This window comes from Mustela nivalis, assembly GCF_964662115.1.
Source record: "Mustela nivalis genome assembly, chromosome: 18".
Lineage (NCBI taxonomy): Eukaryota > Metazoa > Chordata > Mammalia > Carnivora > Mustelidae > Mustela > Mustela nivalis.
In genome coordinates this window covers 2,814,598-2,838,223 of record NC_139037.1, presented here as the reverse complement: position 1 = coordinate 2,838,223, position 23,626 = coordinate 2,814,598, and the positions used below count along the sequence as shown (strand labels likewise).

Genomic DNA, 23,626 nt, shown 5'->3' with positions numbered 1-23,626 from the left:
TTGCACCCAGCCCGCCTGCCTCACCTCAGCGGGGGACGGCGCACGCCTCATCCCCCAGACTGCTCCATGGCGGCCCCTCCGCACTGCCCGCCCTCCACCTCCACTGGCACATTCCTTCCACGTTTTAAAGTTCGAATTTTCTGGGCCCTGAGTGAATCAAATGACCTTTGTGAGCATTTTTGAGGTTAGAGATTTCTGGCTAGCTTATGAATTATTTTTCCTATGGGCTAAGTGCTAAGCCCTGAGTAAGTCAGCTGTGACCAGGGTAAGGAAGCCGGCGCGCGGAGGGTGTGGGATCCCAAGGGCAGCGTGTCATCCTAGGAAGCAGGACGTTTACAGATGTACATATACACGTAGACCTGTACATCTCTGGTATGTCTCTCTGTACCTGTACCTACACCTGTACCTACACATATGCCTACACCTGTGTCCGTACCTAGACCTGTACCTACACATATGCCTACACCTGTGTCCGTACCTAGACCTGTACCTACACATATGCCTACACCTGTGTCCGTATCTAGACCTAGGCCTACGTACGTCTTCCTTCTTCCCTCCGTTCCTTGGATCTCGTAGGGAGAGGGTTGCATTATGGGACCATGCAAGGCCCTGTCTTATTTGTTTGCTTGTTTATTTCCTTCTGTCTTGCATCCCCTTCCTGTTTTCTGCTCCCCGTCCTTCTGACGGATTCAACGCAAACGTTTTGCTGCAGTGTAGAGTCGAGAAGGGGAATTCTCGGCTTTGAGTCCCAGATCTGATATCGACTAGCTGTGGGGCTTGGAGCGCCCCTGCCTTCGAGGGTTGCGTGAGGGCCGAGTGGAAGGGTGTGTGCACGGGCACGCAGAAGCACGTAGGTGCCGGCGGATCCAGGACGCTACCCTGCCCGTGCACTGAAGAGGATTAGTGATCTGGTGTGTTCTTGCGAGAGATGCACCTCATTCTTCTGACGGCGTGAGTGGTCTCCAGTTCCATGTCTCCTTCTTCCACTTGTTTCACGCGGCATGTTTCATTCGTGCATATGAATTATTACTCATTTTTCTGGCATTAACTGTTTTTCACAAAGATGCTTCTTAATAGCTGCATGCTTTTTTGGGGGCCAATTGATCAATTCTGTATCACTAAACATCTAGGTGGCTTCCGGTGCTTTTCTATAAGAACAAAGCTTCATTTAGCATCCACTGACATACACGTATGTGTGACCTCCGTGTTTTCCGTAGATGGCATCCGTGGAGGGGGACCCGCGGGCACGCTCACGGTGGACGATCTGGCCACAGGCTGCCCACCGTCCCTCCAGGCTGGCCGCACCAGTTCCTACTCCTTTAAGCCAAACAGAAGATGTTTGTTTCCTCTGTGCGCTTCGCTGTGCCCAGCAAGGTGCATCTCATGGAGAAATATAAAATCTCTGGCCCTGAGACCGTGACCTGCAGCCACACCGGAAGTGGAGCGGGCCTCGTCCGGAAAAGCGAGCGTGAGCATCAGAGAAGAGGACAAGGCCCGGAGGAAGACGCTCGTCACGTGGCGGGACGCGGGGAGACGGCCCCTCGCGCGGCGCGCGGCGGGACGCGGGAGAACAACACAGAAGCGGCAGAGAGACCTTAGGTCTCTGATGTCATGGGGACCTCTGCGGAGCACAGAAGCGAGAGCCGGTGATGGAAGGAGGCCGGCCGGGCCAGCCGGGGGTGGGGCGGGCGCTGCCGCCTTTCCTGGAAGCGAGCAGCCCCCTGGTTACACATTACGTTCATTGTGATTGTAAGTACGGGTTTGCCTTCCCTAATGGCAGGGTTGGGTAACGATGTGGCGATGGGGCGTGCCTTCCCCAGGAGGATCCGGGCTGCAGATGCCCGACTCAGACGGAATGCTTGGCTGTTTGACTTTCAACTCCTACCATTTGATTGTATATATTGAGCTGGGAATGCGGAGAGGCTAACTCTCTCTAATTTTTTTTTTTTTTTTGGTTGTTTTTAATTTGGGAATGCAGTTAGGGAACAGAGCCGGCCTATTATTCCCACTGGATAAGGACCCCTTGACAATGCGTGGGTTGGAATTTGCGGTGGGGTTTCGTAGGAGAGAAGCAAAGGCTATGGACTGGCTTGCCTGAGATGATCTGGGGGCGAGTTTTGGGTCCTGGGGGCTCTCAATGTGAGCCAAGGAGCTGCATCTCACTCCCCCCCCCCCGCCCCTACCACCAAAAGCCACCGAAGGGATGGGTGTGTTACAGGCACTTTGGTGCTTAAACTGTGTATCAATTAGGAATGCTGTTGGCTGCACATAACTCACTCAAGACTAACTGCCAGTGAATAGTAAACACGGGAGCTCCTCTCCCAGCCAGTGAGGGGAAGGAGGCAGTTATCTAAGCTACATCAACGCTCTGAGGTGGTACCTTGGAGATCTTCTTAGCTTCTACCCCAAGCTAATGGGATGTCGGAACATCCCATTTCTTGCCACCTGCAATCTCTTTCTAATAAATACCCTCCTTCCGTTTGTTACAAGATTGCTCCATCCTGGTTCCAGAGAGCTGTATGGCAATCTCAAGGAGGGGCACTGGCTTCCAGCTGAGGATGGCCGGAGCGGATGGCTGTGAAGCCAGAGGTGGTCCCCGTGTGTGTCTCACTGCTCGTCCCTGCCGCATCCTGGGGCAAGGGAAGCTGCCGAGCAGCCAGCTTGCCTGGTTCTGGTTCCATGATCTGACCGCTCGTCTAGCCCCTGCCACAGGTTATCACCGGACAGGTGGCCAGCAGCAGGACACAGGCTCTGCCTTGGATGCTCAGATCTGGGTTCGACTCTCAGACCCACCACTTTGGCCTGTGTGACCTTGGGGATGTCTGAGCATGTCTCTGAGCCTCAGTTTCCGTCTATCTAGTGGAGATGAGAATGCATCTTCGAGAATTGTGAGGTGTGGAGGCAAAGTATGGCATGTCCCCAGTACTGCTCCCCGGTACAGTGGGCTAAGTAATCGGTCACCTCTTGTCATGATTCTTGCCGTTGGAGGGGGCGGCAGAGGGGCCAGTGACTCTCCCCTGAGGACATGGACAAAAAGGAAAAAGGAGATGTGATGGGACTTGTCTTAGTTTTTGCTCTCACTGGCTGTTATGACAAGCGTGTATGCTTGTGCATTTAATACACGATGTGTGTGCTAAGGGTTCTAGAACAGTTTGCCACGTGCAACCAGGTGCTCCGGATTAAACCCCGCAGCACCCGCTAGGCAGATGTTCAAGTCTATCACAGACATTGCAGGAGATGGCACTGGTTGAGATCTTTAATCTGCAAAGAGGGCTCTTCTTATACAACAGGTGAGTGACGATGAACAGATGTGCTGGAACGTAGGCAAATGGGTATGGACTCCTCTGACAGTTACCACCAACCCACCAAAATTCTGCCTTCCCATCACAGAACGAGAGGACTAGGGACTTGGCCTCATGGAAAAACCACCAGACACTGCAGCCTTCCCCTGTCTGTAAACCACTGCCCTCGGCATCTTGGGGTAGTGAAGATGCCCAGCTCCAGCCGTCCTCCGTGGGATGCTTCTTTGGAATGAGCTTCTGGAGCAATTGTGGGATCACCAGCAGTGGTGGAAAGTAAATGGATAGATGTGGGAGAGCCAATTTTAAAAACGAAGCCACATCTGAACATCTGGATTGAATTTGATGAAGAGTTGGCAGTGGATGGGCTGTTACAATCCCCTGAGTTTAAACTCCTCAGAAGACAGATGAGAAAACTACAGCCTACAAGGGAAGTGACTTGCCTAAGGTCATGCAGCAAGGTGGTGGTAATGCAATTCAATCCATCCGTCCGTCCATCCATCCATCCATCCATCCATCATTCAACTAATCAAAGATACATGCTTAAGATTTCGGATGTGCTAGGCACCATACTAGGGCACCAACAAGCAGACCAGATCCACATCCTCAGGGAGCCTACGTGCCAGTGAAGGAGAGGGGTTACAGCAAACCATGTACTTAATTTCAATTGGGATCATTGTTATAAGGAAAAATCCAGTTTTTCCTGGGGATCTGGAAAAACTCTGTAAGGAAGTAATCTTTAAACTGAGACCTGAAGAAGTAGTACGAGCCAGACAAAGGAAAGAGTGGAGGTGGAAGGGAGCATCAGGCAGAGGGAAGTCTTCAACAAGAGAGGCATGGGCAGAAAGAAAATGAAGGAAGCCTAGAAATGCTGGGGAGGCTGCCAGCATGAGAACTCAGGCTTACGGCTTCCTGGTTGAGCAGTGTTTCCACCACACTCCACAAGCCCTGCTTGTACCTTGTAGAACCAGTCTCTTCTCTGATTCTCACGTTTGGAGAGAATTGGTAATGAAAATGCTTAGCTGATTCGCTGCAGAGAAGATTCATTCTAGACTGGCTTGGGGCTTATGTGTTGGAGGAGAAGCCGATTTGGCTTATAAATATTAAAATCCAACTGCTAGAGCACACCTAATAAAGAAATAAATTCTCTCTCCAAATAAGAAGTCTGGGGTTCTCCATCCTATGGTGGATTGAATTCCCTAGTGATCCTAGGACTCTGGGTGGCATATCCGACATTCTCCAGACCTTCTAGCATAGTCACAGGCGGCAAATATCTATTTAGGCATCATGTCATGGTGCAATGGCTTGCAAAGGCAGGTAGATGGAGAAGCAACCTCATGCCTTTTCTCAGGGAGGAAAAACTCTTTTCCAGTTTTACAATATAGTTCATTTTTTAAGGTTTGTTGGTCAAACTGGGTCGTCTGTTCACTGCTAGCTCTAAGAGAGGCTGAAAAAGTGGTTGCCTGGGAGATAAGGAAAAGAGGCTTGCAAAGGGCTGCCGGGCGACCAGAGGACACTCTCTGTCACATACCTTTAGCTGTTAGGGCAATAAAGCCACCCAAAGGAGTGAGTCCTCTTTCCATTCCCAGTTATGTGGTCCTGGTGATTCTGACCGATTTCTGCAGTTCATGTTTGTTAGTATTTCAGTGTGTGATATGGTGCAGAAAAAGCGTTTGACCCAATTCAAGACTCGGCAAGTTGAGTCAGCATCTGAGGAGGGAAGTGCCTCAAGCTGGTGAGAGGCAACTGGAAAGTCAAATGGGAGGAACAAAGGAGCCCGAATCCCTACCGCCCAGCATGCACAAACATCAACTTAAAATGTACCAAAGAGATAAATGCAAGAGCCAAGACTATGACCTTCTGACCTTCACAAACTTGGGGTGGGCAAAGATCCCCAGGACATGCTAGAAAACAAATGAATAAGAAACTGACAAATGGAAATTCAAAATTAAAATTAAAAATACGACTCAGTTTTACAAATGACCAAGACCCTTCACGAAGAAGGAGAATGTCCAATGGACACACAAGATGCTCAACGTTCCTTAGTTGTTAGGAAAACACCTGCTAAACCAGTAGTGTGGCAGCATTACATGCCCACCCGAGTGGTTAAAATTAAAAAGACTGACACTACCAAGGGTTGGCGAGGATAAGGAGCCACTGGAACTCTTGGGGACTGTTGGTGGGTGTATACAATGGACAGCCACTTGGAAAGACAGCTTGGCAATTTCTAACAAAGTGAGAGAAATCAAAACACACGCTCATAAAAGGACTAGAAGCCAACAATCAGAGCAGTTTTACTGACAGGCTCAAAAGCTGCGTAAAACCCTGAAGTCCACCAACAGGTTAATGGGCAAAATGTGATAAAACCATACGACGGAGCAGTCCTCAGCCATAAAAGGGAGCAAGTTCCTGATACATGCAACCGTACTGATGAAGCCTAAAATATTATTTGGTGTGGAGGAAGTGAGACAGAAGCGTACATACAGCACGATTCCATTTAAATGAAGTTCTAGAACACGCAGAATCAATCTACGGCTGAAGACATCAGAAGACCGGCTGCCTGGAGTAGCAGGGCTCATTGGGAGGGGCGATGGGCATTTTGCGGTGATATAAATGAACGGAACACACTGCATCTTCATTGGGGTTATGGCTGCGTTGTGTATACATTCGTCGAAATTTGAATGGATGCATCTTATTGTAAAGAGATTTGGCCTCAATAAGCTTGATTTCAAAAAATCTATCCCAAAACAGAAAAATGTGTATTCTCGTTAGCCTCAGGCTAATGGAAATGTCTACTGGGCTCTTAAAATAAGGGTTGCATTTTCATCTCTGTGGGAGGTGTAGGAGAGCCGAGCTCTTTCCAGGGCGGCTGCAGCATCCTCGCTGGGTGTTGGGCAAGAGCTCTGAGTGTGGTTATTACTGGGAAAATGTGTCTGCATAATGCAATCAGGGGCTGCTGCAGCCTCAGCCTCATGATGAGCTTTGGTAAAGCAAGAGTTGGGTAATCTGGCCGCGCACACGTGTGCGCACACACACACCACACACACACACACACACCCACACACACACACACCCCAGTTCCCTCCACCCCAAACACAGAACATAGATTTATCTGTTCTCTGTGGAGAGTCAGGCCCCTGGGGCTGAAAATGAGACCTGCCGCCGTCATCCTCGGTTGTTACTGTCATTAAAGTACGGGCGGCCGCGGAGGGAGCAGGTCCTCCCTGCAGGCCCCTCACTGCTCCCACTGCACTGTCTAATCCAAGCCTGTCACCAGGACTGCGAGGTAGGGAACTGTCTTCCAGCTACGGGGGAGCCAGCTGAATCTCTGGGAGGGTCACAAGCCTAAGGCGGTGGATCCTGGTCCCAGCGGTTCAAGCCTCCCTAGAGCCGTGCCTATGGGAAGGGCTCCCCCGCTGTGGGCGGGGCCACAGGCTCCACCCCTGGAGCCTCACCAGCAAGACTGGCTTTGGCCCGCAGGGTTTTAGCGCGGGGAAGGTACCAGCTCCATACCATTCGGGCTCCCGCTCAGGAATGTGCGCCCCTGTGACTCTGCCAGGCCACGAGGATGTGAGTGTGCCAGCTCAACACGAGAAACAATGCTAACGAGCTGACTTCCCACTTACCCTGGCTGTGGCCAGCCCAGATCAGCCACAGCCCGCCAATCCCAGAAATGTGTGCAAACCCAGTCCAGACTGGCAGGGCTGACCCCTAGCTCACCCCAGATACGTGAACAACACACATTACTGTCCGCAGGACCCTGAGGTTTTGTGGTTGGCTATTACGCAGCACTATGACGTCAAGCGGTAACCGTATGCCTTCATCTCCGAGCACACTGAAGACCTGTCTGGGGCGTCTCCCCAGGGCAGAGTTGTAGGCAGGCAGCAACTGCTCCCAGTGGAGCACCTAAAGCCCTACGAATCTAGCTCCTGTGTCCCCCACCAGGTAGGTTAGTCACACCCTGCCTGGCTCATGGATCATAGACGAGTGCTTAAGTCCACTTACGGAGTAGCAAGGAAATTACAAAAAGAGACAAAGCTCCAAAATGGAAACAGACGGTACCAGTGCTTCCCGATCATCTGGGGCACGGACTGGAGGCTCGTCCTATGGGCGACATGACAGATGGTCACCGTGCAGTCCTGGGCGGGCCCTTGGTTCGCACTGGTAATGCTGCCGACGCTGGCGGTCCAGGGGCCGCACTTTGAGAAGCAAAGGACGAGCTGTCCAGCGAGACTGGAATGGACAAAACATCCAGGTCCAAGGCCTATCGCAAGAGTACGTCTACTTTTCTGGACATTTACTTCGCGCGCGCGCCTGTGTGTCGGCATGTGCACGCGTTCAATAAAATGGGGTCCAAGAAAGTGAGGAACAGTGAGCTAGAACCAGAAGCAGGACTCGTGTCCAGACACAAACATGCTCAGGTGGAGCTCGGCCATGGATCATTTTGACTATATTTTAAACACCGAAACGTCCCTGTAGGGGACATACGCCTTATCTAGTCCCACGGAGCTTCCATTACGAAAATTTGAACCTGTGCCATTTCCTGTGGTGAGGGCTTACACAGAGGGGTGAGAAGGGCACATCTATTTTGGATTCTTGTTTCAAAACCTCCCAATATCGCCAAAATCAGCTGGCACAAACAGAGCGCTTGGGAGTTTCTTTCATAGGAACGCACCGGGTGCCTATCAATGAGCCGCATACAACCGGGCGGAAGAGCCCGCCAATGGCCGCTCCATCAACTTTGGCAGATGTGTACATTACGCCTTTTGATCTCCAAGGATGCTGTATTTAGATGACATAATGCGCCTTTGGTTATCTTTCTCTAAGGTAGAAGGGACGTAAGCAGATATCCACTTTTGCAAGATAAAATTAGCACCTCTTTGCTGGAAGATAAACATTTTCAGCAGGAAAGCTCTGATTAAAGTACAAAGCAGCCGAGGGGTATGAGGTTGTACCCCTTTGAGTGAAATTCCTATTTATAATAAAAGGAAATAGCATTGGTATGACATAGGGCAGTGAGACGCAGCCATGATTCCCAGTGCTAGAGCTGTGGCCCCAGTGGCTGCTGTCCCGCAGGGTACAGCACAGTTGGGGTCCAGAAACTGGGGCTCAGGGTAGGAAAGGGGAGTAGGGGGCTCCATGCTGACCCCTGACTCACAGCAAGGGCTCCGCTGGGCCGCATGCTTTCTGTCACATCTTCCTGGGCTGCGGCGAGCAGCTGTGAGGTCTGCTCCCTGCACCTCTGCCCTTGGCCAAGGGGGGTCAGTGGGGCTATCGTCCCACTGCCCCCCACTCACCCTGTGCCGTGCCTGGTCTGCCCCAAGGGTGGTGTCACCCCGATTGTTCTCCCAAAGCCACCGCGCAGACGAACTACGGTGACCCTGTGTTACCCCAGGTGCTTTTTGCTGATTCCCACTTACGGGCTTTGCCCACAGACCCCTGGCCCCAGACCGTCTGTCCCTCTCCACGCTCCCCCCTTCGTGGAGGCGGCGGGACTGTGCGTGGAAAGAGTCTGGGGCTGCTCACGTCTGGAAAAGCGACCAAGCTGTGCACAGGGTCCTAGACTTCATCTTCCTCCACGGGATGGCTGTCTTTCAAATCAGGAAATGTCGGCTCGGGAAGGCGTCGCCGAGCTGCGTCTGCTCTCGGAGACTCCCGGGGCGCCGGGAGCGACTCCTCTTCTGAAGGGGGCAAACCCCTCCCTTCACGTCTCCGGCAAGGATCTGTGCTCGCTGGCTGGGGGCCCAGGGCCCTGTCCTCACCGTTAGCAGAAATGACCAGCCGAAGTGTGGTGAGGGTGACAGGAGGGCAACACCCTGTAGACAGGCCTGAGCGACTCTTGGATTCAGTATTCAGAGGCAGCCAGACGAGAAGGGAAGGCAGGTGAGGAGGAACCTGTGTGTGCAGGGACTCAGAGACATGGCGAACTCAGGGAGGCCTGCTGGGCTGGGCGCAGAGGCAGAAAAAGACTGCTTTGGGGCCATGGAGACAGGCAAGGCGGCTGTGGACCCCGGAGATAGGACAAGCCCACTGTGGGCCCACGGAGACAGGGCATAATGGCTGTGGGCCACAGAGAGAAGGCAAGGCAGCTGTGGGACCAAGACCCCACTACGGGAGTGCTGTGAGTCACGTGGACGGTTCCAGCTGATCTCCACGGTGACAGGTGGCCACACGCTCCTCTCTCTCTGTCCCCAGCAGTGGCTGTTGTCCCACGTACGCTCAGAAGTGTCCAGGTTGGAAACAGTAGAGGACACTCCCCTCTCTGAAAGACGTTAGGCAAAAGGAGGACAGCTGAGCTTGAGGAGTGAGAGGCCACTCGGCTGCGGCGGGAGGCTGGCTCAGAGGGGCAGGGCTGCTGGGGAGAGCAGCTGCCGACCAAGGCGACTGCCCTGGAGAAAAAGCAACCAGGTCTTCTGGTGGCTCCCTCAACACTGGCCCAGCACTGACATTAATTTGGGAGGCCCGCAACATCACGAGGCCCACCAGTCCCAGGAGGTCAGGGGATGAGTGGGTTTTTAGCTCAGATATGCCCAGTGGGTCCCCAAACCTGCCTGCAGTGACTTCCCCAGTTCTGGAGGGTGGACGTGGAGTGGACACACTCAGCGGCGGGCAGCGCCCTGGGGGAGGGAGTGCAGGGGAGAGGAAGGGGCCTGTCTACGGGGACCCCAGAGCTGAGGACAGTCATTCTGAGTCCCGGGCAGCCCGGAAGTGCAGACTGTGTGGAGGAGGGGCGGCCCCCGCTTCAGAGTCGCCCTGGGCTCACCCTCCACAGGACCCGTGGTGACCGTGCTCCCACTTCCGCTGCGATGGCCTCGGAAGCCGCGCAGACTCTGCCGACACTCCCTTGGCACCCAGCTAGAGGAGACGGCGAACTTGTCAGCGTGCGTGACTTCTGGTATCTTCTGTGTTCACAGTGACATTGACCTAGAGTTCACCTGTGCTCATTTAAGGGCTGCGGATTCGGAGCGGGCCCTGATTTGGCTCGGGGCCCACCCCTCCTGCTTTGGAGGGCCCTCCTCCTCGCCCCTCCCCCGGTCAGAGCTCTCGTGTCCCGGAGCCGGGCGTCCGTTCTGCTTTGGGAAGGGGCCTGCGGGCAATCCCCCACGCTTTGGTACCAACTTCCATCCGTGCATTTCCACCCCTCCTGGGGGAGGCACTTTATAAATCACACCTCATTGCAGAAGAGCGAGACTCCTTCCCCGGAGCAACGTTCAGGCAGGAGAGGCAGGGTCGGGGCGCGGGCGGTTGGGGTGTGCCTGGGCCATAACGTTCACACTGTCTTTGATGCCCTTCTCGGGGTCACGGTGGGCTCCTTGCCCTCTCTTCTCTGGCCTGCCAGGTCCCTGGAGCCACACCTGCTTCTCCAGGGAGAGTTCCTAGAGACCCACCGCCCCGCACCTAACACCACCTTCACTCAAGCCGCTTTCGTGGCCGGCACGCGTGTGGAGGGTCGGCACGGCAGGTGTCAGCAGTACCCGATCCCTTCGCGTCTCTGAGACCGGCGTCCCTGTCATCACCTGTGCTTAGCTCACCTGGAAAAACAGGCCCCTCCCTGGATTCCCTCCTCAAAAAAAAAAAAGAAAAAAACTTAATTAAAAAAAAATTTTTAAGAAGGGACTTGAGATTTAATACATCAAAGAGAAAAAGACCAGCTTTGATGTGATATGGATTTTACAGTTTAGTTTTGATTTTCTTTTTAGCTCTATCTTGGTCAGCCCTGTTTAGGGCTTTGGCTTAATCTCTTCTTGGCTACTTCCTGGGTTCTCCTCGCTTCAAACCTCTGAGAGTCTGTGTCAGCAGAAGAAGTATTCGCCCCGGGGCCTCAGATATCGGCTGATCAGTGTCAACCTTTAATCCAGCCCAGGGAGACGGAGAGAAGCCCTGCAAGGATTACGAGGTTGCCCCTACACCTGTATGAGATTCAACCCGAAAGCAACACTGAACTGTGTAAAAAGCCTAAGGAAACGCAGCAAAGAGCCGATGGCTGTGATGGTGCCTCACAGTGCGCGGATTTAAGGGATGTGCCTCATGGGCTCATCGTTCTCTCACCGCTGCGCTGATCGTTTCCAGTGTTTAGTCACGCGTTTGCTCATGTGCCCTTCTCCTGGCTGCTCATTTTCTTGTTAATCCGCAGAGGTTCTTTCTGTTTCTGGGCTTCTGTGTTTTTTCTGTCATCTCACTTGTTATATAGGTTTATCTTTCTTGGCTTTTAATGTTTTTTTTTCTTCAGGTTTAACTTATATCCAGAAAGTATACAGAGTGCAGAAATCTTACATTATAGTTTGCTGAGCTTTATGTACGTGGTCACCTCAGTAGAGATATAGAAAACCCCCAGTATGTACTGCCCCTTCTCAGCCTATACTTTCCCCTGAAGACAGCTTTTGTTCTGACTTCTACCCTTGAAGTGTGTTTGGAAAACCACCAAATTCCTCAGTGCTCTTCTTGCCGTGGGTACCCTGACTTTCTGGGACCTGTTACCCCTGCCCTTTAAGCAACCCACCAAGGGCTACACTGTTCCTGAGAACGTCTAGGCCCCAACAGTGGGAATCAGTCTTCCTGGCCTCCTTCCCAGCCCAGACGAAGGAAGCATCTACATCAGCTGTGCACTGGCGAGCCCAGGAGCTTTGAAAACGTCCTCACGCAGGGTCCCATGCATGAGGGCTCTGGTTTAATCAGTCTGGGGTACAGCCTAGGCACTGGAGTTTTTAAAAAATCTCCCCGGGTGATTCTAAAGTCTAGTCCACGTTGAGAACTCTTGCTCCAGATCAAGGAGCTTGGGAAGCAACTCCCACCAAGCCGGTAAAATCAGTAGTCGCTCAGTGGGTCACGGACCTGCAACGTTGGGCATCCCCAGGGCGCTGGTTAAAGCTGGACAATCTCAGCCCCACCAGACCTGCTGAACCTGAACCTGCCCTTCAGCCAGCCCTCAGGGAATAGCATGCATGTTGCACAGAAGGGCCTGGGACGAGGTGAACCCTTAGGTGCTTTGCGGCCCTGACATCCTGTGGTTTGGCTCCCCCCACCCCTTCCATCACGGCCGGCCGGGTGTGGGTTTAAGAGACGACACCTTTCAGGGATTGTCTGCTCTTATACCGTCATGGCAAATTAGGCCTCTCGTTTTCCTCTGTTTCTTTTAGATGCGTCCTTAATCAGCAGAAATTGTTTCTCCTTAGTCTCTGTAAATAAGTCTCTTAATATGGATCTCATCTATAAAGTTATTCTCCCCCAAAGAATTTCTGACAATTAAAAAAAAATGTCTTCCTCACCATATCTGCTTCTCCGTAGAAGGCTGAGTTCATGTAGGTTCTTCCAACCCAAAGGCGAGGCCCATAGGCCCGCCAAGCTTTGATCTGTGGGGCGCTACTTCGGCATAGGTGCTTCGTGTCCCCCTGGGGGGCTCCTCAGCTCCACTAAAATGTATCAAAGGTCATCAAAGGCTAGTTGCCTTTGACTCTGTTTTATTATAATTGGAAATTTATCTAACTCCCCCCCCAATAAACTGAAATATAGTAGAAAGTTTTCTGAGTAAAATATTCCTATTATAGAGATAAACACGTAACGCAAACATGAAGTCATGCAAATACCCACACAGGGAGGGATGTGGCCCGGTTAGAACACTGTCTGCACGGCGTGAGGTACGTGTCGGGCTGCAGGGCTGTGCGGGGGCGGGGCACGGCTACCCTGTCACCGTCACTAGGAGCCCATCAGGAGAAATTCATAGAAGGGGGTTAGGAAGAGAAGATACAAGACTTTGATCAGAGATATGTCATGGAACACATCAAAATAAAAAGCTTCTGCACAGGGAAGGAACTAAAAGACGACTGACAGCCTGAGAGAACGTATTTGCAAATGCCGTATTTGATAAAAGGGCTAATATCCAAAATCTATAAAGAACGGACACAACTCAACACCCCAAAACCAAATAATCCAATTAAAATGGGCAGAAGAGGGGCCCCTGGGTGGCTCCGTCAGTTAAGTGTCCGACTCTTGATTTCAGCTCAGGTGGTGATCTCAGGTTTGTGGGATCGAGCCCCGTGTTGGGATCCACGCTCAGCGCTCATTGCAGAATCTGCCTGAGTTTCTCTCTCTCCCTCTGCCTTCTTCCTTTCCCCCGTGGCAGGGGGGATGGGCAGAAGACGTGGCCAGACATTTCTCTAAAGAAGACATAGATGGCTAATGGGCACATGAAAAGATGCTCAATGTCAGGAAAACACAAATCAAAACGGCATCGAGATATCCCCTCACACCTGTCACAAGTACCCGTGTTTACAACAGCATTATCTACGAGCAGCCCAAGCGTCTACTGACAGACGAACAGATAAAGAAGGGGTATTAAACACACAGCGGAATATTACGCAGCCGTAAAAAAGAACGAGAGCTTGCTGTCTGCAACGGCGTGGAAGGAGCCAGAGGGTATGATGCTGAGAGAGATAAGGCGGTCAGAGAAAGGCAAACACCGTAGGACCTCACTCATATGTGAAATTTAAGAAACAAAACAAATGGACAAAGGAAAAAAGAAAGAAACCCCAAAGCAGACTCTTAACTACAGCAGACACTGCTGGTCCCCAGAGGGGAGGACGCGGGGCCAGGGGAGGCGGGGGATGGGCCGCGGGACACGTGTGGAGGGGGCGAGCCGCTGTGCTGTAGCCTGACGCTAAGATCACTGCCTGGTAACTAACTGGGATTAAAAGGAAAAACTTAACTTAAAACAAGTGAAGAAAAAGAGGGGGATGTTAGAGAGGAGAATCACCCATGGTCCCACCACTTGCAGGGTTTTTATATATTTGCAAACCATCAGCATCACTTTAGTTCTGGGTGTGGGGCCTCTAAGTGGCCAGTGTGGCTGAGGGCACGGGCTCGTGTCCGCTGCGGCAGGTTTTATTGGCAGTTGGAGGAAGAAGGTAGAGAGAGAACGTGGGGTCGTCAAGTGACACCACGCTGCTGGGACCACCGCTGACCTTCCCACTCGCCCGTCTGGCAGCGCAGTCCGACTTAAACAACAGCACAATAATGGATACTTCGCGCCCACCAGCTCTGGGCAGGAAGGCCCCGAAGCCTGGGGCAGACAGGTTCGGGACGCGGCGCTGTTTATTGTTCCTGCGGCTCTCCGCGCAAGCGTCAACACGCTGTTTGAAGGGTGAGGGCCGGTGCACTTTGAAGAGAGCGGAGAAGGAGAGCTCCCACGGGGGGCTGCCGTCCAAACAGATGCGACAGAAACCAGAGGGCGGCCAGGGTGGCCGAAAGGCTGGTGGGTGGGCGGCGAGCCTGCCGGGGCTTCTGGGCCGTCTGTGATGACATGTCATGTGACCGCCGAGGCCAGGCCTAGGGCCTCCGCACGGTCCCTCCCTGTGAGGGCTGGGGCCTGGGGCGCTGTGCCCACCCTCCCGGCGGGCACTGAAGGCGTCTGCCTCCAGCCAGGGCTTCAGGGGGCAGACACCGAGGACCACACTCTCTGCCCTCAACAGTTTTGCTATCCTGTGTTCGAGACCATGGCCCCGTTCCCAGAGGGGTTCCTGAAGCGAGTCTTGCGGGCCGTGACCCGCTGTGGGAGCAGAGAGGTGGCCTGGCCGTGGGGCTGGGGTCCCAGACCAAGCTCCCAGCGTCTGCCGAGCACTGCGGACGCGAGGGACACTTTCCCTGCCCTTCCATGCAATCCTGAACAACTCTGTGAGGTGAGGCTGTTACTACCTCACTTCGCAGGTCGGCATTGAGGGGCTCCGGAGGGTGAAGCGAGGTGCCCGGGAGACAGGCTAGGGCTCGACCCCGGGTGGTGTGACCCGGGCTTTACCCCCATATCACAGCCCAGAAGCTACGTTCCGCCTCTGCGGGAAAACAGCAGGCTCCTGACCCTGTGATTTGGCCGCTGTCCCCTCATCGGGTCTTCAGGGCCTGAGGTCTTTCTGCCTCCACAAAGTGAAGGCCGTGAGGCCCTGCTTCCCGGGTCGTCGTGGGGGTCAGAGGAGACCTTCCTGTGAGCACTTGTGGTGGGGCGAGGGGCCCAGCATCGACATCGCCTCCGTGAGGCCTTCACCGGGGACCGAGCAGCCTCCCCTGTGACGGCGGCTGCCTCTCCTGTTCCTGCCGTCGCCGGGCGTTGGAGGTGACGATGGAGCAGTGGGTGTCCCCGAGGCGAGGGGAGGCGATCCGGATGAAGCAGCTGCTGCAGACAGCGCGCGCCCCCCGCCACCTGTGCCCCGGCACATTTGCAGCCGGCCGTGGCCGCCGTGCTGGGACGTCCCGCCCAGGCCTGGACGCATGTGGCTCGGTCCCCCCGGCCCGCCAGCGGCTGGGCACGCGGGGAGGGCCCGTGGGGTGCTGGGTGGGAGGGAGGCACGAGGGGAAGCTGGGGGCCCCTGCGCCCGCAGCCCCTTCGGATGGCAGAGAGAAGGTTGAGGCTCGGGGGAAAGACCTTCCCCAAAGTCGTGTTTTTCCGGAGCCCGTCCGTTCAGGCTGTGCCCCGAGCACAGGAGGAGAGAAGCGTGCGTTTTGCTGAGTTTTAGTCGGTGTCCACGGGGTCCAGCGGGGCCCGGGGAGCCATGGTTCGCGTTAGTCCCCCGTGGCCTCTGTGCGGATGACCGTTCCGGCCACTACCCAGCTGGGCTCTCCTCATTAACCCGGTCACACGGGCTGATAAGCCGGGGAGGGGGGAGGGCGGAGCTGAGCCCCCACAAGGGGGTGCGGGGCGGGGGGCGTCTCCAGGCTCTGCTAATTGGGGTTCTCTTCTCCTCTCGACGAGGCTCTGCTCTTCGTCTGAGCAGACAAGATAAGGAGGAAGCTCGGCTTCCCTAACGAGCCCGCCTGGCAGGGCCGCGTGGTCACTGCCAAGCCCCTGGCCTCTGCAGGAATCCTGTCGGGTTTGGCTGTGGAATTGCTCTCCTTGGGAAACACGGACGAGCGGTCGCTGTCGCTGGGGAGCGGAACGCCACCCGGAGCCCCTCTGAGGGCCACCGGCGGAGGGCGGAGGCTGCCTCGAGCTGCCACGTCTCCCTCCTTCACCCACAGAGATTTTCCTCCCACGGCTGACCCGTTTGCTCATCAGGATTGCAGGGACTCCCCAAGCCGCGGCTGCTCTCGGGCCGCAGGGGAAGCGCCGGCGCACGGGCAGAGCGCAAGCGAGGACATCAACCGGGGGCTCCTTTTGTGTCTTTTTTCGCCAGAAGGACGTGGGAAAACAAATCATGATTCATCAGCACCTGGTTTTTTTCAAAAATAGAAATAATACCCACCCCTCCCCGAAAATAAGCTTCACTCGGCAAATTTGTAAATTAAAGCAGGGAGATGCTTACTTCAAATGTTTAAAGGCCCCACACATCTGATAGTCCAAACCAAGAATAATATTTGGCGCGGATGCGGATTTTTCCCTCCTATCTGAGCATACAAAGTATTGTATGTTATATTGACATTCGGGCTAAATCTTTCCCTTATAAGGTGTTTGACATAAATAGCTTTTATTATGGAATTCTTCAACAGAAGGCGCGCACACACTTCCTCAAGGTTCCAGCTGTTATTGTTATCCTTCGAGACGTGGAATTGGAATCCCAACTTCCAATATCAAGTTTTTAGCACAAACCCTATAAAATCTATCTTGTCAGAATGTGCCAGAACCTCGAGGCCCTTCTCGGCCGAACAAGCTACAGCTGGGGCTTCACCCTGACGGCAGAGGCCGACTCTGCGTGTGGGACGGAGGCAGCGAACCGGCCCCAGTTTTCGCCCGGCTGCCGGCCGGCTGGGGAAGGCGTGGGTTTAGATTAGCCGTGTCCTGCGCCGCCTGACGGGGTGACACGGGTCTGTAGGGCCGAGCCCGGGGCCTGGAGATAGGGCCAGCCAGCAAGAATGCAGGGAATGTTTTTCTTTGGACCCTACCGAGGCGCACAGACCACGGGGATTCTGACCGTGGTGACAGCCTTAACATTTGCCAGAGCCCTGGACGCCGCTACACAAATGGCATTGCCCACCCTGGAAGTGAGAAGGTAACGTTTATTTTTGTATTTTTTTCTCTCTCTCCCATATACAGACTGTAGAAAGACCACCAAGCGTGCGCCATTTTTTTTTTCCACCATGATGTACAATTCACATTTGTTAATCAAAAAAAGTGCCCGAGGTCATCCACCTAGACTTCTTTTTTTTTTTTTTTCCTTCTTCTTCTTAAACAGGAAACGGGTTTCAGATGTTTATATGTTAAAAAGTAAGGCCACTAATCTGTTTAGCCATTTACCAGATCCTGGCGAACTCCCTCGTACATTTTAATGTTCAGACCCCATAGAATGACATTCATTTGATCCCTCCTGTTATTTAGAGTGGAAAACAAAATCTTTCGATAGTCACCTGCTTTTCTGGGATGGTTCCCGCAGAGGTAAAGCACACGAGTAAACGAATCCGGGTGTTGGGCGGAATCGTGCTCCCGGGGTGTTGGCTGTTGTGTCCTGCGTCTGAAAATCCAACATTCTCAGGCCGTTCTTTACAACGGACGGTGGTCACACGTATCTCCGTGCATCCGTCCTCCTCAGATTCGGAACGGAGGTTCACAAACGCGCACAGTTGGGAAGTCCACAGCAAGGGCATACAAGTCCTTCCAAACGTCAGAGCTCGCTCTTTGGATCCGCAGGCTATTTTCCACGGTGCTTCTCGAGATTAGGCCGTGAACGGTCACGGAGAAAAACCATTTTGCTCGGGAGTCCGTGATCACTTGAAAGGACTTCGGCCTGACGTTTAGCAATCAAGGTTTTTGTTTTATTGCTGGAATTTTTTTTTTCTTGCCCTGGGGCTGATAATTTCAAACGGCCTCGCTGCTGGGGAATGCGTCCCTGTTTAGTGTGGCAAGTCAGTGATATTTTTCTATGGTGGGAGGTTTCTGTGTTCATAAACCAGGAGACAGCAGCACGAGCGGGGGAGGTTTGAATGCTTTTTTAGTGAATTTGTTAGTATTCAAAGCCCTGGTTGAAAAGACGGTTTTAAACATGGACTCGGAAGGAATCCTATCATTTACTGACCCTGGGTCTCCTGGCCCCCACTCCCGACCCGCCCGTGTCTGACCAAATGCTTTACGTCTGCAGATTGTGCGAGGTGGCAAGCGATGGCTTTGGAGACATTCGGTCAGAGAGAGAAACGCTACACTGGAATGAACTCTTAAAAGAGCTCACTAGTTTCTGGATGGGTAAGAAAGGTATTTTCAAAAATTAAAACGCAAAGACTCATTCTCTGTTCCCTTACTGGTATGCTCCCCTCCCCTCACCCCACTATTATTCATTGTTAATATTTGACATGAATATCATTAATATTCATTTGATGCAAATACAGTTCATATTCACCATGTTATAGAATATATATATTGATAAGATATTCTACGATGCCAAAGTATAGTTGTTTTCTTTTTCATCAAACTTACAGAGGTCTGATGTCCAAGGTCCTTTAAGTGGAGTTTGGATGGATATGATTAACACAATTGAAAATATGTGACTTTGGGCAACTGAAAAAACCATTTTGATTTCCTGGGGCACGTTTTAACTCAGCGTTCAGAGGACACAAGGCTGCCCTGGGACGGGTGTTCGGCACCCCCAGCGCAAACACGGTGACAGACGGCGACAGTGTCCCCTGCACTGGACATGAGCAAGAGTAATAGCAAGTGGTCCTCTTGAGTGAGAAGCTTCTGTCGAGCGGGTCCGGCCAAGCGTCAGCACCGCCGCTGAGGCTGGTCCACGCGGAACAAATCCCACCTACCCCAGGCTCCCTCTCCAGGACGTGTCTGCAGCACCCGAGCCTGAGGACCCTGAGTCTTGCCCAAGGACAGTCCTGCTTCAGGAGCCCTTTGCAACGCAGCAGGGTGCTGGGGGAGCAGAGAGGAAGCCTGGCAGAGCATCTGTGCACTCCTGAACGGCCAAGGAGGGAGCAGACAGAGGGAATTAGTCTGAGGAGGGGGCAGACTCGGGCTGGGGAATTTCCCGTGTGGGGCAGGATGTGGGGCGTCGGGCTGGCACTTCCTCCCGTTTGAAAATCGTAGGACATGAACCACTCTGGCCCAGCACCTTTTCTTTTTTTTTTTTTTTTTTCCCCTCTTAACCATCTCTCCCGGTCCTGGACTGTTACGAACAGAAAAAAATGCCTAAGTCTGCAAATCCCGAGCAATCGCCGTGTCAGCTCGGAGCCGAGATGTTTCCCAAACGAACACCTGGGCGGTGTAAATCAGCACAGCGGTAAACACTTCAGGCCCGGCAGTCCGCGGGCTGGCGGGGCGGCACCCTCCCACCCGGCGGGCTCCATAAACCAGGCTCTGGCCCGCCACCATAAACGACCCTCTTGCCCGGGGAGCAGAGCCCCTGCGACCAGGCCACGCAGATAAGGGATGGCCCTCGCCGCTGTCCAGCTTACCCTGGGCGGCCGTCCGGAGTAGCTGCCAGAGGTCTGTGTCCTTGTGAATGCTTCGTGACACCTAGAGATGTGACCGGGACCCGTGGCTTCAAGGTGGCTGTTTTTGAAGGCGCCCACGCAAAGATAAAACCTAAAAAGGAGAAGAAAAGAAAAGGCTTTATTTTTTAGACACTGGTGATAAAATCTTCACAGGAGCAGTGACAGTAACCAGAAGACCTGCACGGAGTGTCCCCAAAGTTAGCAGAAACCAAAGTGTCATTCCCAGCTTGAGAACATAGTGAATTAAGACATTAAACGACTCTGTTTCTGCACGCCGTCCTAGCCTCTTGCACGCCTAATGAGGGAGCGTGTGTTTCGTGTAAGCGATTGTTACAAAAAACCCCGAATGGGGGAAGGCAGACGGCGAAACGCGCCCGAAAAAGATCACCTCCTTGGGAATTTCTTTAGATTCCGATGCTCTTCTTAAAAAGGAGAAATCTCTCCTTATAATTATCTGATTAGGAGAAGTCTTTGAAATGACATTTTCTGCCTTCAGCCAGACAGATGGGAGGACAAGCAACATAAACTTTTTAAGCGCGGCCTCCAGTTCAGGCTTTTTACAGCGTTCTACCCACAGCGCGGAGTAGAGAAAAGGAGGGAACCCGAGAGCAGTTTCCCTGCCTCTGGGATCGACCTTGCACCAAAGAAAAATAACCCGGAGAAATTAGTCTGCAGCCAGGGAAGAAGCCGGGATCGAATGGTTGCTGATCGGAGCAAATATTTAGACGGGATAAGTCAAATCGAGCATTATTAAATAAAGCTTGTTTAATATGTCTCGAACAGAAAATGTCTTTTGAGGAGCGTTTTAAACGTGGTCTTGGAGATCTGCTGGGGCACGTCTCGCGCTTCAGTGGGGGCACACGGGATCTTTCCTACGGCAGAAACGTCGGCGATTTCCCTTCACAAAGCGTTTTCCCCCCGTGGGATAAAATGAAAGCAGTGACGTTTTTAGGTAGCTCGTCAACACTGTTAACACAATCAATAGGAGAAAACTGGCCCCTGGTTTCAAGTTTATTCATCCAGCGGAACGCAGCCTGGCCGCCTGGGTGACAAGGGTGACAGGGGTGACGGGCGGCAAGCCGAGGGCCTGCGTGTGTGTGTGTGGGGGGGGGGGTGTGACGGTTTCCCAGCTCAGTGCAGTGGGGCAGCAGCGGACCCGCGCTCTCACCAAACCTAAATCCACTCTCTAATGGGTTTTACAATATTTACATTTTCTATTTTATTTATAGGATGCCAGATGTCTACATTCAAATGAAAAAAAAAAAATCACTGGGGATATAAAGTCCCACCCCTTCCCCACATCTGCTCGCTCATGAGACCTGTGTGTCCCTGCTGCAGCGTACCTGCGTGCGCTCGCCACCTCGGACCGGGCCTGGGGTCTCTGCAGGGGGTCGGGAGGGGAGATGGGGTGTCTGCTCCCACCGTCTGTGCGGCCATGGGCGTGTCTTTAATTCTGGGCCACATTTCCTCCTGCTGTAAACAGCGAGGGGGCTGGGAACCTGCGGAGGCTCGTCCCGGCCCAGGGATTCTTTGCACGTTTCAGCGACCACCCTCTGGCTCCTGGCCCTCTCCTGGCCCTCCTCCCGAGTGTCCAGGAACCAGCTCACAGCGGGGCCGAGAAGGGCCGGTCGGGCCCACCCCGTGCCGCGGTGTACGTGAGTGCTCGGGTGGGTGAGCTATCACGTCTTTCTTCTTCGCCCTGAAAGCGAGCCTCTTACTCACTCTACCATTTCCATCGCCAACCGACTTGACCCACACAGTGGACAGGGGACCCGCCACCCACAGCCCCTGTCTGATTTATCAGCCTGAAACGTCGCTACACATCCTCTCAGGCAGTTCGAGACCCTGCAGATTTCCTTTGTAAAACCCGATCTCTCCCGGGGCTCTGGCTCGGGAAATTTTATTCCCTGTCCCAACAGACAGATGAGCGGCGTGCCCTCCAGCTCAGACCCAAGGCCCGTGCAGCCACCCTGGGCTGCAGTGTGGGAACGAAAGCTCCGCGACATGAGAGTGTGGAGTGGCGGCCCTGAGGGCCGTCCTTCGTTCCTGGGCAGGTGTCGCTGCCCCCTTCTTGGCAGACACTGCTGATGCCCGTGCATGCTGGCCCGGGGGACGGGGGCCCTGGCGATGGCCTCCCAGCAGGACAGCAGGCAGCCCAACAGCAACCCCTGTGCCGAGCTTTCTGGGTCCTCATCAGGCCACAGGGCTCGGGACAGCTGGAAACGCCGGCAGGGAGGTGCTCAGAGTGTGGTCTGAACCCCAGGTGGACAGGCAGTGGCCCGGGGGACTGAGGCCAGAGTTGGAGCAATGCTGCTCTAGAAAAGCCTTGTGTGCCACGCCGGTTGGTCAGTGAGAGCGACTAGGAAGCCTGGCTATCCGTCCCAGCCTGGGGCCGCAGCCCTGCCCCTCTCCAGCATCTGTGTGGGAAGCCCGGAGGTCGGGAGGGGCAGGAACTAGAAGACTGGGTGTGTGTCCTTCCTGGGACGCAGGGAAGAGAACCAGGGAAGGGGTGACAGGTGGGTAGGGAGGGAGAAGAACACGGTAGGGTAGGGATGAGTGGGGAGGAGAAAGGGAGGCTCTGCGAGCAGCTGGGCTGGAGCCCCGAGGGGAGGGGCTGGCGAGGAAGGGGCAGGATGGACCCCGCATCACCCTCCCCTTCACGGTCTGGCCTCTCGGTCAGCTGGCCGGAGCTTGTCTCCGGCTCTTCCCACCCGAAGCCTCCCAGCCCCCTGCCTGGTGAGGGTCCCTTGGGTTCCCTAGAAAGCATGGACAGCGCAGATATCTGGTGCCACGGCAGAGACTGGGGAGACGCGAGTGCTTCTTACCAGCCCTGGGGCAGTTCCACGGACAGCCGGGGACCGAGACCCCCTGCCTGGACCCTAAACTTCTGAGGCAGGCTTCTTGTGTGAGCTGCCCTGCCTGACTGCAGACAGCGGAGGCTTTGCTCTTCTTAACCGCACCCCGGAGACGCCCCGTCGGGGGGACCAGCCTGGGCCCAGGGGCTGCAGCAGCCGGAGGATCCCCGACGCAGCCCGGGCTGTGCGTGGCAGGGAAGCAGAGACACACGCACCAGGGAGATCCTGTCCCAGACGCCTGCTTCTGGGGCTGCGGGCAGTGAGCGCGCCCTCGCTAACACACACGCCCAACTCCCAGCCCAGGGCCTCGCCGTCCACGCTGGGGAAACAAAGATGCTCTGAGCCCAGGAGGGGACTTCCACAGAGCTCCCTCCTGTCCCATGTAGCTTTTTTCCCTCCTCGGTAAATGTAGCATAAGACAAAACAAAAAGCACAAACTTTTAAAATTTTCTAAGAAGAAACTGCAAATCTTGGTGGACTGGAGCCTCCATGCCTGTTACGTGTCCTCGGTGACTCTGGTGCCCCGCTGGCCCCCTCGCTTTCTGGTGAAGCGCGAGCCTCTGTAAGGAGCGCAGACCGGCAGAGAGCATCTAGCAATCCAGGCGCTGTCTGGGGAGTGTCACAGGGCCTCACGCGTGCTCTCTGGCAACCACCCTGTGGGGCCGACGTTCCTTCTGTGCCCATTCTGCAGATGGGATAAGTGAGGTGCAGGTGGCCTCCCTGCAGCACAAGGATAGCACGTGCCAGAGCTGGGGTGGGAACCCGGGGGGCTCGGCTCCCCGGTCGGCAGTCCAGGGAGGAGAGGCTGGCACTGGGGAGCTGGAAGATGTCATGTTTTCTCGCCCAACCTCTTAGTGTCAAAACAGCGGCCCGGCCAGCTCTGCTGCTCTCCGTGGGGCGCTCCTGCTTCTGAGGGCCTCCGTTCGCTGCCCCACAAAGGGGTCTCAGCTGGGGTGGTCCCGCAGGTGTGCCGCCCGCCCGGAGCCCCCACCTTCCAGACACAGGCATGGCCGGCCACTTTCCTCCTCCGTCTCTTCTCCCGTGGGGATGGTGACAAGCTGGGGTCTG

At 54.3% G+C, this 23,626-nt stretch overlaps 1 long non-coding RNA gene across 3 annotated transcripts in view; it reads right to left on the bottom strand.

Annotated features, from left to right (window-relative positions):
- LOC309853531 overlaps positions 1-21,431 on the bottom strand; it is a 168,877-nt gene extending 147,446 nt beyond the window's left edge. For all 3 annotated transcript variants that reach the window (XR_014305793.1, XR_014305794.1, XR_014305795.1), the window contains exons 1-2: positions 21,047-21,431; positions 17,625-19,794 (exon numbers count right to left, since the gene is read on the bottom strand). This is a non-coding gene — a long non-coding RNA (uncharacterized lncRNA). The remainder of the gene's footprint in view (positions 1-17,624; positions 19,795-21,046) is intronic.
- Positions 21,432-23,626: the final 2,195 nt, after the last annotated feature.